Below are 14,185 nucleotides of genomic sequence, written 5' to 3'. Positions count from 1 at the left end.
TCTGGAGCTGCTGCTTTTCCCTAGTTACACATAAGGGCAGCATCCTTCTCATGTGTGAGAGAGAATCTTTTTATGACTTTATATACCATAAAAAGTCTTTTTATTACTTAGACTTTTTTTATGAGAGACCTTTGGACCAACATCTCACATGACAGCACTGTTAGTCACTTGTGAGTGTTGCTTTTCCCCTGAATTTATAAAAGGGACAACAACCATGTTTTCAGCTATGATTATAATTTGCTTTTTAACTGTAACTGTGGTCTGGTAACTGTAACTGGTCTTGCAAAGCTTAGACAGTAACTTGAGATGTCACAGTGAGCACACACAGTGATCAAAATTATGGAGCAACTGCTCTGTGAGGAGAGATTGAATTCTTTAGGATTTTTCCACTCTGCAATGAGAACACGAAATGCAGAGTTATGGGGGGAGCCTCTGAATGCATGAATAGTGTGGGAAAGGTGCACAGAACATCATTTTTCATCCTTTTTCATATACAAGAACCAGGCAGTATGCAAACGTGGAGTGTTCTTAAATAGCACGGAATTAAATTTTGGAATGCGCTGCCGCAGGAGATTGCGGAGGCCAAAAGCATGAATAGATTTTTAAATCACCATCAGTGGCTATTGAAGTGAAACAAAAACCCTAAAAACACACACAAAACCACTGCTCAGGGTACAGACTCCTGCTCAGGAAGATCCTAAAGGGCTGATTGCAGGAGCTGGAGGTGTTACAGGCCTTGGTGACATCCCCAGCCAGGAGAATGAGGTGATGAACATTATTCAGCCCCAATTAGGGATTTTGTCAGGGCCATATTCACCTCGTGGTTTCCCTTTGCTGGCATCACTAGAACCATTTAGAAATTGAATTTTGTTGATATCAGTCCATAGTGCAGAAAATCTACCTTGGTCTTCAGCTCAGGGGTTTTATTCTCTTTTTAAGCCATCTTAACAGCATCCAAAGGGAAATGACCCCAGAGCAGCAGCAGCAAACTGGGAGAGACCAGAGACACAAAGAGCACTGCAGAATTCATCCTGTGGCTTCCTTCTCCCAGTTCCACGTTATCCTGGGTGGGAATGCCTCCACAGGGGCTCTCACCTCTGATTTTCCTGTTTTCTTATGGATTGCACTTCCCTGCCATGACACCAGGCATGGAGAAACCCCCCTTGATGGAATTTGCCAACAGGTTGAGCAGTGAAATCCACACTTCAACTGGACTCCCCCAGCACTGCTGCCAAAAATAACAGAGATAACAGGTGGAGGGAGAGCTGGGATGTGGAGCCAAATGTTCCACAGGCATCCTTTGTTTTTTCAGTAAGAGGGAATTTTTCCATGCAGTTCCAGCCCTGGAGCACTCGTGGTGTTGGGAATGACTTGTCCAGTCCTTTTCATCCCGAGAGTTTTCCTGGTTGTGCAAACTCTGACTCACTCTGGAGATGCTGAAGTTCACCACTGAGAGCAGAGGTTGGGGAGCAGTTCAAGCTGAGGTTCTGCTGCCCCTGAAATTACTGGGGAATCCTTTCTCTCCATCCATTAATGCTGAAGTCTGCCATTGCTTGGCTGGTGAGAGCTTAGTAATCCATAACTCTCTACAACCCCTGATTATTAATAATTACACAAAAAAAATCCAGGTTTTGTTTAAAATTTGGGGTAAATTCAGTTTTTTTTTTTTTTCTGTTGCTTTATGCACTCCTGTTGCTGATATCAATATCCTTCAGGATCCATCCTGGGGATGGATTGACAGAAACATTTGCTTCATGTCTTAATTTCTTTCTTGTGTCTGAGCCTTGTAGGTTAAGGGTGGTGGCTGAACTCGTCTTTGCTGTGTCCAGACACTCTATCACATGCATTTCACAAGAATTCTCCATTTTTTTTTTGGATATTAAAAAAAATTATCAAGGCTGTGTGCCTTGAGGAATCCTATAAATCAGGATTAAAATCCCTGCTTTTGAGGACAGTTTTTGATATATCCCTGGGCTTTTGCTGACAATCTGAATTCAATGAAAAACCTGTTTTTTTTTTTCATACAGTATTACATCAAATGATTTGCCATAAAAATTCCCTTTCTTTGCTTCTAGGCAAGAAATTAAGGCTCATTATTCTAAAACTTAAGAAAATAGAATAGTGGCCCACTCTCTTTCTCATGAGCTCTTGAAATTGAAGTTTTTTGGTCCATGGAGAAAAGATTCCAAAGGCTGCTGCAGGAATGTTGCAGTAGATTCTGTTCCCTGCTAAGTGATTTTTGGCTGCTGTGTCTGAATAATCAATCCAGGTCCATTGATACAATTTTGAATTCAAAGCTGGGAGATGTGAATTTCAATTTCCTGCCTGTCCATGTTTTTTGTTACTTCCAAACATCTTAGAACAGGAACTTTTCCATCTGCTGGCAGTGTGCATTCCTTGGGGGTTTGCTCCCTGTAGCACTTCACTAATCACAGTGAGATCCCAGTTTTGCCCTCCCCTTTTATCTCTTTACAGCAGATATTGCCATACCTGACAAGTGAATTATCAACATTTACAGTTCAAAATCTCATCTTAAATACCATAAATCAGAAAACACACTTGTAGCACTATAAAAAGTTCTATGGCACTTTTGCTCCTGAGGAAGGGCCCCAAAATCTGTCTCTTCTGTCTGAGTTCTATCAGTTGATGTAATTTATGTTCTCTTCCATGCAATTTCTGTCCAGTTGTTTTTAATGAGGTATTTAGGATCACTAAAATTAATAATTATTAGACAAAGAATGCAAATGGTTAAATAGGAAAATGTCTTTGAATCATTGAGAGTCAGCATGATTGTTACAAATAACTATTTAATAATATAAATATTCTGGATTATTAAATGAGGGCTAAGAATAGAAAACGAAGTCAAGAGCTGTCTTTTGCTATAAGAAAATCAAAATCCACAGCATCAGTTTTGTTTCCAAAGCAATTTTTTTTCCAAAGTCAATTTTTCCAAAGGTAACAATTGAGGAAATGGCCTCAAGTTGTGTCAGGGAAGGTTTAAATTGGATATTAGGAAAAATTCCTTCAAGGTAAGGCCTGTAAAACATTGGAACAGCTCAGGGAAGTGGTGGAGTCCCCATCCCTGGAAGTGATCAGAAAATGTATGGATGTGGCACTTGAGGACATGGACTGTGGTGGACACTGGTGATGGTTGGAGATGATCTCACAGGGCTTTCCCAACCTTAACAATGCCATGATTCCACCTTGGAGCCCCTGAGTCAGAATTCCAGTGGGATTCACCTTGACAGGGTAATGGAAATGTTTCTTCCCTGCCTCCATCCCACTCAGCTCCACCAATCCCACTTAACTGGTTCCCAGCACAGGTACAAATTAAACATTTCACAGGTTTTGTACTGGAATGTAGCTGGAGAATGCAGGAATTCGGTGAGAAATGGTACCTGGTGATGTCCTGAAATGACAAATGGGTGTGTCCAGAACAGAGTGGGGGATTGCAGCCAGGCTGAACTGCAGCCAGAGCTGCTCTGTTCCACTTCTTAAATCTTTCAGTGCTTTCATACAATGGTCTCCAGGTGAGATTTTAGGAGAGGTTCCTGTGGGATCTCTGACCCATTGCAATGGTCTCCAGGCTGGATTTTAGGGGATGCTCCTGTGGGATCTCTGACCCATTGCAATGGTCTCCAGGTGAGATTTTAGGAGAGGTTCCTGTGGGATCTCTGACCCATTGCAATGGTCTCCAGGCTGGATTTTGGGATGTTCTCCTGTGGGATCTCTGACCCATTGCAATGGTCTCCAGGCTGGATTTTGGGATGTTCTCCTGTGGGATCTCTGACCCATTGCAATGGTCTCCAGGCTGGATTTTGGGATGTTCTCCTGTGGGATCTCTGACCCATTGCAATGGTCTCCAGGCTGGATTTTGGGATGTTCTCCTGTGGGATCTCTGACCCATTGCAATGGTCTCCAGGCTGGATTTTGGGATGTTCTCCTGTGGGATCTCTGACCCATTGCAATGGTCTCCAGGTGAGATTTTAGGAGATGCTCCTGTGGGATCTCTGACCCATTGCAATGGTCTCCAGGTGAGATTTTAGGAGAGGTTCCTGTGGGATCTCTGACCCATTGCAATGGTCTCCAGGTGAGATTTTAGGAGAGGTTCCTGTGGGATCTCTGACCCATTGCAATGGTCTCCAGGCTGGATTTTGGGATGTTCTCCTGTGGGATCTCTGACCCATTGCAATGGTCTCCAGGCTGGATTTTGGGATGTTCTCCTGTGGGATCTCTGACCCATTGCAATGGTCTCCAGGTGAGATTTTAGGAGATGCTCCTGTGGGATCTCTGACCCATTGCAATGGTCTCCAGGTGAGATTTTAGGAGAGGTTCCTGTGGGATCTCTGACCCATTGCAATGGTCTCCAGGCTGGATTTTGGGATGTTCTCCTGTGGGATCTCTGACCCATTGCAATGGTCTCCAGGCTGGATTTTGGGAGATGCTCCTGTGGGATCTCTGATCCATTGCAATGGTCTCCAGGTGAGATTTTAGGAGAGGTTCCTGTGGGATCTCTGACCCATTGCAATGGTCTCCAGGTGAGATTTTAGGAGAGGTTCCTGTGGGATCTCTGACCCATTACAATGGTCTCCTGGCTGGATTTTGGGAGGTGCTCCTGCTCCTTTCTCAGCTCCCTGAGCCCACTGAGAGCTGTAGCTGCTCCCTGTGGCACTGGGTCACTCCAAAGCCATTCCCACAGCCCAGCTTTCCCTGCAGACAGCAAACCAACCCCCCTGCATAGCTGGGGCCAAAATAGTCCCAATATTCTCTTTGCTGCTCATGCAGAGACTCCTGAAATGCGGGGTGAGATCATTGCAGCCTTTTGGGGTTTGCTGCAGTTTCCTATTTCTTTGGGGCTCTTTTTTAAGCCAGGCTGTCCTTACGGAGTCACTGCTGGGTGCTCTGAGCCCAGGGTCCCTGCAGGCATCCTGGTAACCCTGCACTACACTTTTAGCTTTGAGGGGGGATCAGAGGGCTCAGCAGGGGCTTGCTGGCATTCTTGGGAAGAATCCACTGCTGCCTAAGAATGAAGAGTGGCAGAAAGCACTTCTTAATTAATCATCAACAAAGGCATTAATCCCAGTGCAGTTTGTTTTATTTTTAATTCTTAAGTTCACTATAAAGAAATCCTGTCAATTATTTTATTTTGCACCGGGTCAGGATCTAACCAGCTGAGTCTCAAGTGGAAATAGACTGGCAGGTCCCAATAAAGATCTACTGGAAGAAATTTATTTACACTTGTGTAGTAAACACTACACTGAGTAGTGTGTTAATAGCCTGTATGTTTTTATTTGCTACCATAAATCAGCTTGTTGCACTCCATTTAATATTTCCAATGCCACATCATTATTTATAATGATTCTTTACCCATCAAGAATTTTTGGGGGATATAAGGTACATTTTTCATGTGAGGGCTCCAGCTGAATTTCCATGTCCTTGAGTCTCAGATGCCTTTGTGTCATGAGATCTTTTATTTAAAAAAATATAGCACACTGCTCCTATGCCAAATATTCTTTTGGAAAGCTATTCTTGCTCCCACCCTCAATAGTAACAAGAAAATACTGCACTAGGAGTTATTTTTAAGTGGCTGGAAATAGCATCCATATTATTTCTAGCCACTGATGTATAAAATCTTTGGAAGAAAAGAATGGCCACTTGTTTATTGCAGGTTGTTTGTTCCCATTTGTTCATTCTTCAGTTTTAGAAAAGTGAACAAAAACCACCATCCAAGATAATTTGTAAGCACCAGGCACCCTCATGTACAAAAGAATTATATAAATGAGAATTGCTATTATTTTTCTCGTTTCTCTTGGGATTAAAACAACAAACCTTGGCATCCTTACTTCTTCCATGCTGGAATCTGTCTGTTAGAGCAGTTTCCAAAAACTTGGAGAATCAATCCCACAGAAAAATCTTTTCCTTCTATTAACAGGAAAGAATGAGGATTTATGCACAATATATGGGGTCCATTCATTAAGTTTTACAGGTGTTTAAAATGTTACATCAGAAAAAGGGTTTGTGCAATAGAGAAATTCAGAATGTGGAGATTGTGTCAGGCATTAAATAATTGGGGTTTTCAGCTGTATCACAAGGGGTGTAACACGATTTTACAGCTGCAATATTTGTGCAGGAGTTAATTGTGGTGCCTGCAGAAATTGAGAATTGTATTCCAGCAACAGAATTTATTTATTTTCAGTTCAGACAGCTTAGATAGATATAAATAATTAACAAAATTCAGAAGTAATTGGTATTTTATATAACTTTATGTAGGTAGAGCTAGAATTTAACTAAATCCTCAGTATATTTCCAGTGTCACAGTCAGCTTATGACTTAAAAGACAACAGAATTTGTACCATATGTGTCAGGAGTAGCTGGAGAACGTGTAAGATAACATCTTAAATGCAGTCACACTGAGTATTTTACTTTTTAAAATGATGTTCTTCAAAAGAGAAGTTTTTGCTGGATGCTGTTATGCTCCTCATTGCAAGTATAGATGCTGCTAAAAGCATTAAAAATAAATGGTCAACTCCTTCAGCTATGTTTGCTTGTGAATTTTAATTCATTTTATGGATCCTTTCCATCTGTAATTAACTCCACTGCCTATTCCATAGCCAGAATTAATTACTTCTACAAAAACCAACAAAGGAGTTTCTGGAATCACCCTGGATGTGCTACAGAACAAAACGTGTGAGGATGCATCCAGAATTGCCTTCTCCAACTGTTTATTTGATGGAGAACATTTTTCTCCTCACCAAAGTGTGTCTAATCAGCTCCTCCCAGAGCAATGCCACGCATGCAATGCCTGTCCCATAATTCTCCTTGGAGACAGTGCACAGCTGCTGCAGTGAGTATTAGCTGCTTCTTAGGCTTGGTCTCTTCTTTCAATAAAAATCCCAGATGGCCAGGGCTCTTTCACACCACCCTGGTAAATATGAGCCTGCTTCAGGTGGAGAGGTGATGTAAGTCCATATAATTCTGCTTTAAGTGCAAAAATCCCAGCCTGAGCTCGATTACTGCCTGTTTTTCTCCAGTCCCTCAAGTGGCCAGACTTGATCCAACGGCAGGAGTGGCTGGATACAGGAATTACTGTGCTTCAGGAAACATCCTGGAGCTCTACACATCGTGGCAGCTCTGCAGGGCTGAGCTCTGGCTGTGTTTGTCAGGGGAACACTTCCAGCTTTGGGCCTGAGTCCTTGACGTCCCTGCAAAGCTCCCACTTGGGCCCAGTTGTGCCCAGTTTGCCTCTGCAGTGCTGCCTCCCCTCTGCTCACATCCTCTGGGGGCCAGGGGAGGCTTTCCATCATCAGGGACTGCTGCTTGAGGGGGGCTCTGCTGCTCATTTGGGGTGACAGCACATTCGTACCCAACACCAGCACAGATACCTCACTTTCTAAGGGAGCTTCTCTGTTGAAAAGGAATAATTAGGGACAGGAATTGGGCCAATATTCCCTTGCGGGCCTGTGCACCATGAGTTCTAAAGGAATGACTGGATCTGGCACTCAGTGCTCGTGACAAGGTGGGGATTGTCACACCTTGGACTCCATGATCTTGGAGTTCTTTTCCAATGATTCTGTGATTCTCTGCTGTAAAGGCTGGGATCTTACAGAGCTCTGTGCAGAACCCACAAGTTTCCATCACTTTGTCCCAGGTGTTGGAACCCTGGTGCTGAGAATTTTACACTTTCTGTTCTGAAAGGTACAAACCCACAAAAGAATATTATATTTGACCTGAGGCCATAGAGAAAGTTTCCAAAATTGAAAAATAGCACTGAGATTACGAGTGTGAAGTTTGAATAAGAGTGTTGCTGTCTCATTCCAACTCAATCCCAACCAGGCAAAGCAGGAGGAGATGGAAACCACCTGAACTCAGAGCCACAGTACAGAGAAGGGATGGACAAGGGCACAGAGGGCTGGGATCATTTTTAGGATTAGTGCTGGTGGGTACCAACTTTGGCTCTGCACAATCTATTGAACTTAGCAGAAAAAAATTGAATCTATTTAATCTATTCAAGTTCAATCCATTCAACTTTATTGCGGAGAACTGGAGGATTTCCCAGCCCCAGAGGTTTGCTCAGAGCACTGAGCCCAGCTGACAGGGCAGGACTGCACCTGCCATGGCTTTGCCAGGCTGTTGGAAGCACCCTGTGCTGAACTCCACAATTTCCTTTACATGGCCTTTTCAGGTCAAAATACCCCACTGCCAACTGATTTAACAAGTCAAACTTGAAGCTGCTTTCTGATTCTACCTTAAAATTTTCCCTTCCTGCTTCCAAGTCAAGTCATTGTCCCATAAAGCCAATGACAGAACCCCAGGGAGTGAATTACAATTGCAGCACTAATATTTATCCCATTGAAAAATGAATAGGCAGGACTCATTTTCCACCAATTTTCCAGAGTTGTGTTAAGCTATGCTGTCTACATCTGAGGTTTTTTCAAAGTTTTAATGATTTCTCATTTGTCCCTGCTCACTTAAATTTTTTATTATTCTTCCACGAATCTCCTGTCATTAATTTGAATCTTTGTGGTAATGACAATTCTCAGTTGGACTCCCAGCATATGCAAGTTTGTACCACTTCAGTTTTATTTTCCTGCCAAGCTCAGTTCTCACTCACAGAGCTGCTCTTCACCACTACCTTGATGACTGGGTTTATTTATTTTACTTTTCTCATGAAGAAGCATTTCAGATAATCTTCTTTTTATTTTTTTTTCATCCTGCTCTATCAGTTTGCTCTCTCTCTTATTCCTCTTTATAACACTTTTTATCATTCTTCCTTAAAACTGTAACATCTTCTGAGGGATTTTTTTTTCCTTAGACTTCATTTTCATGTTGGTTACTTTTTCTTCCAGAACACATCATAAAAGAGCTCAAAATCCAGCCTATTACCAGTCTTTGTGGAATAGTCTAGACTTAACAGTTCATTACATTTGCCTTTAATGACTGTTTTACATTCTGCTTATTAGCACTGCGTGGTGATTTTCAGTCTCTGTGTGGATGTGCAGCCTTGGTATTGGATGGATATCCAGGAAACACCAGTGGATGGTGTGGAAAAAATTTAATTTTTGGCCCAGTTGTTGATTGGAATATAGTTTAGCTCTTGGGAAGGAATTCCTGGCTGGAAGATGATACACAGACTCCCAGAGAAGCTGGGGCTGCTCCTGGATCCCTGGAAGTGTCCAAGGCCAGGTAGGATGGGCTTGGAGCAGCCTGGGACAGTGGAAAGTGTCCCAAACCATTCCATGATTAAAAAAATTGTTAAATCAGATAAATGTTTTCAGGAACAGGCAAATTCCCATTGATCACATCAACCAGGGGAGGAGGAGCCACCTGCTGATGCCTTTCAGGTGCTTTATTACCCAAATTCTCCTTGTTGAGGACAATCCTGGCTGTGCATTTTTGAGCTGTTGTCAGCAGCTCAGCCCCAAACATCTGCCGATCTCACCTGGTGTTCTGCTTGCAGATAAGCTAAATGATAAGGGGATGTTGATAAACACCTGAGAATGCTTGACCATGCTGCTTTGGCAGTGCTGTTGCATTATTCTGGAATTTTTAATGGAATTTTAAAAATTAGTAGCTCCCTTTCAACCCCAAATTAAATCTTGAGACAAATCTTTATTTCAGGCAAAGTAAAGCATCGCTTCTGGGCTTTGAATTTTGGAGATTTAGTGCCGTACAAAGAGCTTTTTAAAGTGGTATCATTTCATCTAAGCTTGTACTAAAGGTCCAGCTTGTCCATTTAATGTTGGTCTGTTCCTCATATTTTAATTAAGCTTTAATTTTGACAAGCTACTTCCACTCCTCTGCACCTGATCATTTTCCCAGGAAGTTGTTTCCTACTGGGAGTTTTTTAGGCGGAGCTGTCCTGCAGTTCCATCCATCTCTGCCTGGGGTTGTTTATGAACCAGTTTGGCAGACTGGGGCTGGGTGGGGCAGTTGAGATCCCAGGAGTTCCCAGAAATCCTGCTCAGCTCGGGGTTGGGACCCAGAGTGGAGTGGAACTGCTTTGGAAATGTGGAGCTCTGTCCCCTAACCTTTCATTTCATGGAAGCTGTATCATTCTCTCCCCTTCCTTCAGGCTTTTGCATATTTTCTGCAAAAATTCTGGAAGTAGAGATCAAGGGAAATCCCCAAACTTCCAACCAGCTCAGGAATTTATCTGCAGACTCATTTTCCCTGTGGTTTCAGACTAATATTGACCAAGTCCATTGAGCCTTATATAACACAACTTGAATTTTGGCAATTGCAGGTAAAACCAGTTCTTATCAGCTTGGACAACTGATATTTGAATTGACTTTTGATTTTCCTCAATAGGAATTTTGGGCTCCAGACTATTTGTGTGCCCCTGTAATCTTGGAATATTTAGAGCCTGTGTCTTTTTGGATGTTGGGCAACACACAAAGTGTGACTGTCTCCAAATTTTGCTCAAAGGGGCCCCAAATCTTTGTTATCTTCAAGAAGGAAGGCAAGATCATTAAAAAATAATTATCCAGTGCCTCCTACATGTTAATTACATGAAAGTTGATTATTTTAGACTACACTCAGAGTATATCCTGCCTGGACAGTAGCCTACAGGTTCTGAATATAATTTTATTAGTGTCTTTGAAGCAGTCTATACCTATTTAAAAATACTTCAAAATGTAATTATTTTAATGATTTTTAATCCTACAGGATGCATTGCTAATTATTACTGATATTATAAATTTATTTTATTGTATGGGGTGGATTTTGCCTGACGAGTTTCGGGGTTTTAATTAAAAGTTCTAATGGATTTATTACTAATAGCTTTGGGCTCTGTTAACTGGAATGTTAATCATCTTTTCTGCCCAGTATTTTCTGTGGGAGGTGTGGGCAATCAGAGAAATGATTCAGTCCCTTTCAGCTGGCTGGAACGGGATGATTTCCACCTTCCAGAGCAGACTGAGACCTCTCATGGATTGTTTCATGGAATTGGTGTTGGATAATCGAGGCTCTCACACACAATTTGTCCTCTGCAATGAAAAATTCCTTCAGCCAGGATGTGACAAACTGATGTGACCTTGCAAGCTTCTGTTTATCAGTGTGATTGTATTCCAAGAGTGATGTCTATTTATTGGTATGATTGTACTCCAAAAGTGACCAAAGTCCCAGGAAGCTTCTGCCCAGTGCGGGTCCAGGATGCATGGAAACAATTTGAAATAGATGGGAAATGAGGAGGGGAAGTGGGAGAGGGATCTGAGACCCAGAGGTGCTGAGGTGCACCAGGAGTGGGGCTGGCTGGAAGAGGTGCAGGAGGTGTGGGGAGCAGGAATTTGGGTCAATGGAACAGGGTGGGGCACTGGGACATTGGGGTTTCTTTGTAGGTCTGCCCTTGCATGTTGGACATCACAACCCTTTCATATCCTACAGTGTTTCTGTTTCGGTTTGGAAAGCCAGGTGTCTGCTATGGAAGGCAGAGCCTCCCTTGAAATGGGAAATGTAAACCCCCTCCCTCTGAATTGTTATTATATTTGATATTAAAAGGCTCTCAGGCAAAGATATGGGAATAACTGTTCTTTAATAGGAAAAATTTTAAAAAATTATAAATGCAATAGTACAAAAAAAAAAAAAAAAAAAGAAAATAAACTACTGACAGAGCAGTCCCTGCCCCCTGTGTGTCAGGGGGTGGCACAGCCCCATCCATGGGGGCTCAGCCCTCCTGCAGTGCCAGCTGTGGCTCTGCTGGAGCAGGGATCCTGCACAAGGGGGGAGTTTTCCTCTGCAGCTCCAGGGCTGCTGGAGATGGGCCTGGGCTCCCTCTGGCCATGCAGGGCAGCAGAAGCTGCTCCTCTGGGAATGCAGGGCAGCAGAAAGCTGCTCCTCTGGGAATGCAGGAGAGCACAAAGCTGCTCCTCTGGCAATGCAGGGCAGCAGAAGCTGCTCCTCTGGCAATGCAGGGGGCAGAGGCTGCTGTGCTGTCCCAAACCTCAGATTGGATCCAGGTAGGAATGCTTGGCTCCTCCCCTGGGCAGAGCATCTCCCAATGGGATGATGGAATTTTATCAGCCATGCAGGGACACTCAGTGGCCGTGGACAGAAGATAATTAATAATTAATGGCCCATGGACAGAAGATAATCAATAATTAATGGCCTATGAACAGCAGAGATCTCCTGAGGGAGGATTGGCTGTGGGAGAGATAAAGAAAAACTGCCCCATGAACAGAGGATAACTCCCCCACCTCTGACAGATGGTGGTAGAATATACACCCAGCTACACCTTTCAAGCTGAGAGAGTTATTTATTAAATCCATATGTTAGTTAACTTATTCAATACAGTAAATCTGTTAGAACTCTCCTAAAATCCCTGGCTGTGCTCTGAGTTATAAAAGACTCTGTGTTTAAAGCTGTGATCATTTTTGAGCCCTGACATTGCTGTTCTGGGTTTGCTCATTAAGAGGATGACTTAAATTAAGTCAGAACTATGTCTATGAGAAGGTTTGTCACCAAGTGGGGAAAGCTGGAATTGGGGCAGAACTGGGGATGTGGGGGTGAGGTGTGAAGGGCAGAAAGGTTGGGAAAGGTTGGGAATCACTGTGCAGCTTTGTATGGGACACCTGACAAAAGCAGGGGCACAGAGCAGTCAGTGACACTGCTGAGAAAAGCAGGAACCACTGCAATATTGGCAGTGCTGGAGATGGGAATATTTTAGCAGCCTGCAGCCATCTGGTTATAGTCAACATGAGCACTCCTGAGGCCTTCAGAGCACACAGTGAGCAGAGATCCTACGGCTCTTCCCATTCTTTCACCTTTTATGTTCCTTCCCAGGAAGAAAATACTCCAGAAGAAATGCTGGGAATTCAGACGTTTCGCCACATTGCACAACAAGGTTGATTAAAAAAATCCCCAACAAACCCAAGCAGACAAAAAATTTACTTTATTAAGACATATTTTGAAGCCTTCTAATAATGCTGTGATTTAAAGGAGCCCAAGACATTTAAATATCTGAATTATATTGGATATTCATAGGAAAAGGAGGTATAAGCACTGCCCTTTTTGGGAAACTGGAGAAGGGATGGGTTAGCCTGGCTCTTACCTTCCCTGTTTAACTGCAGTTGTGGTGTTTTCTTATCACCTCACATCTGAGATAAAGCCCAGAGCCTGGATTTGAATTAGGAATATACAAAAAGAACCTGCACGAGGCAAGAATAATTCTGAGGTAAAATGAAATTTCTTGCACGTTGCTCTAATGCTGCGAGCCAATTGAACAGAAAGTTTTGCTCCTGTAAACCAATTTACTGATTAAAAACGGCACACTCTGCCCATCACCTCCATCAGGGTGGCTTGAACTCCTCTGCTGACTTCTCCAGACAAATGCAAAGTGACATCTCCAAGCAAGAGCAGCTATTACTGGCACTCAGCACTTAATGCACTGACCCGGCGTTCCCTCTGTGACCTTGGCACCAGCAGGGGGATTAGGAGTGGCAGCGTCTCCCTGCCTTGTTTATTTCCTTGGAAATAGCCGGGATGTGAAGCTAAAATGACACAAAATTTAAAATGATGAGCTGTGAGTTAAAATGAAACTATTTGCCCTCGTGTCTTGCAGCCAGGAACTGCAAACCCCCACCTATGTGGCTGCTGCAGAGAATGGGGAAAAAGATTTTACTAAAAACCACAAAGGTGGGACCAAATAAATGTGGGGAGCTAAGTTAATTTCTTTTGAAACAACTCCATGTGAAGTTTCAAAGGGATAATTAGACAATAAAGTTGTGTCCACATGGTTTAAACCTCAGTGCAAGGATTTCTGAAGCTCTGAAGTGCTGCTGCACCACAGAATGTTCTGATTGCACCAACCTCCCCCACGAGTCTCTTTCCAGTAATCAGGAAAGCAAATTTCCTTGGGAGCCAGTGGGAGAAGTGAATTTATAGTTATTCCCTGCCAGCTGCTTAAAAAGCTGCCAGCTAATCTGTTTCCCTGCACTTTTTTAGTGTCAAAGTTGAGATCTATCTTGATTTGAGCTGAATTCTTTGTAGAAAAGCTTGGTGATTGCTGGTGTTTCCCTGCTGGAAGAAAAACCCTCTGACAGAAAACTTCTGAGCTCACTTTTTATAATCACACAGTTTATAGTGGAGCAGAGAGTGCTGGAAGAGTGAGACTGGGAGAATTTCTGAGAATTCACACTGACCACTTGTTCAAGGCACAGCAATCATTGAGGTTTGTGGATTTTAAATCTAA

The sequence above is a fragment of the Molothrus aeneus genome, chromosome 7, assembly GCF_037042795.1.
Source record: "Molothrus aeneus isolate 106 chromosome 7, BPBGC_Maene_1.0, whole genome shotgun sequence".
Taxonomy (NCBI): Eukaryota; Metazoa; Chordata; class Aves; order Passeriformes; family Icteridae; genus Molothrus; species Molothrus aeneus.
This window is presented reverse-complemented; position numbering follows the sequence as displayed.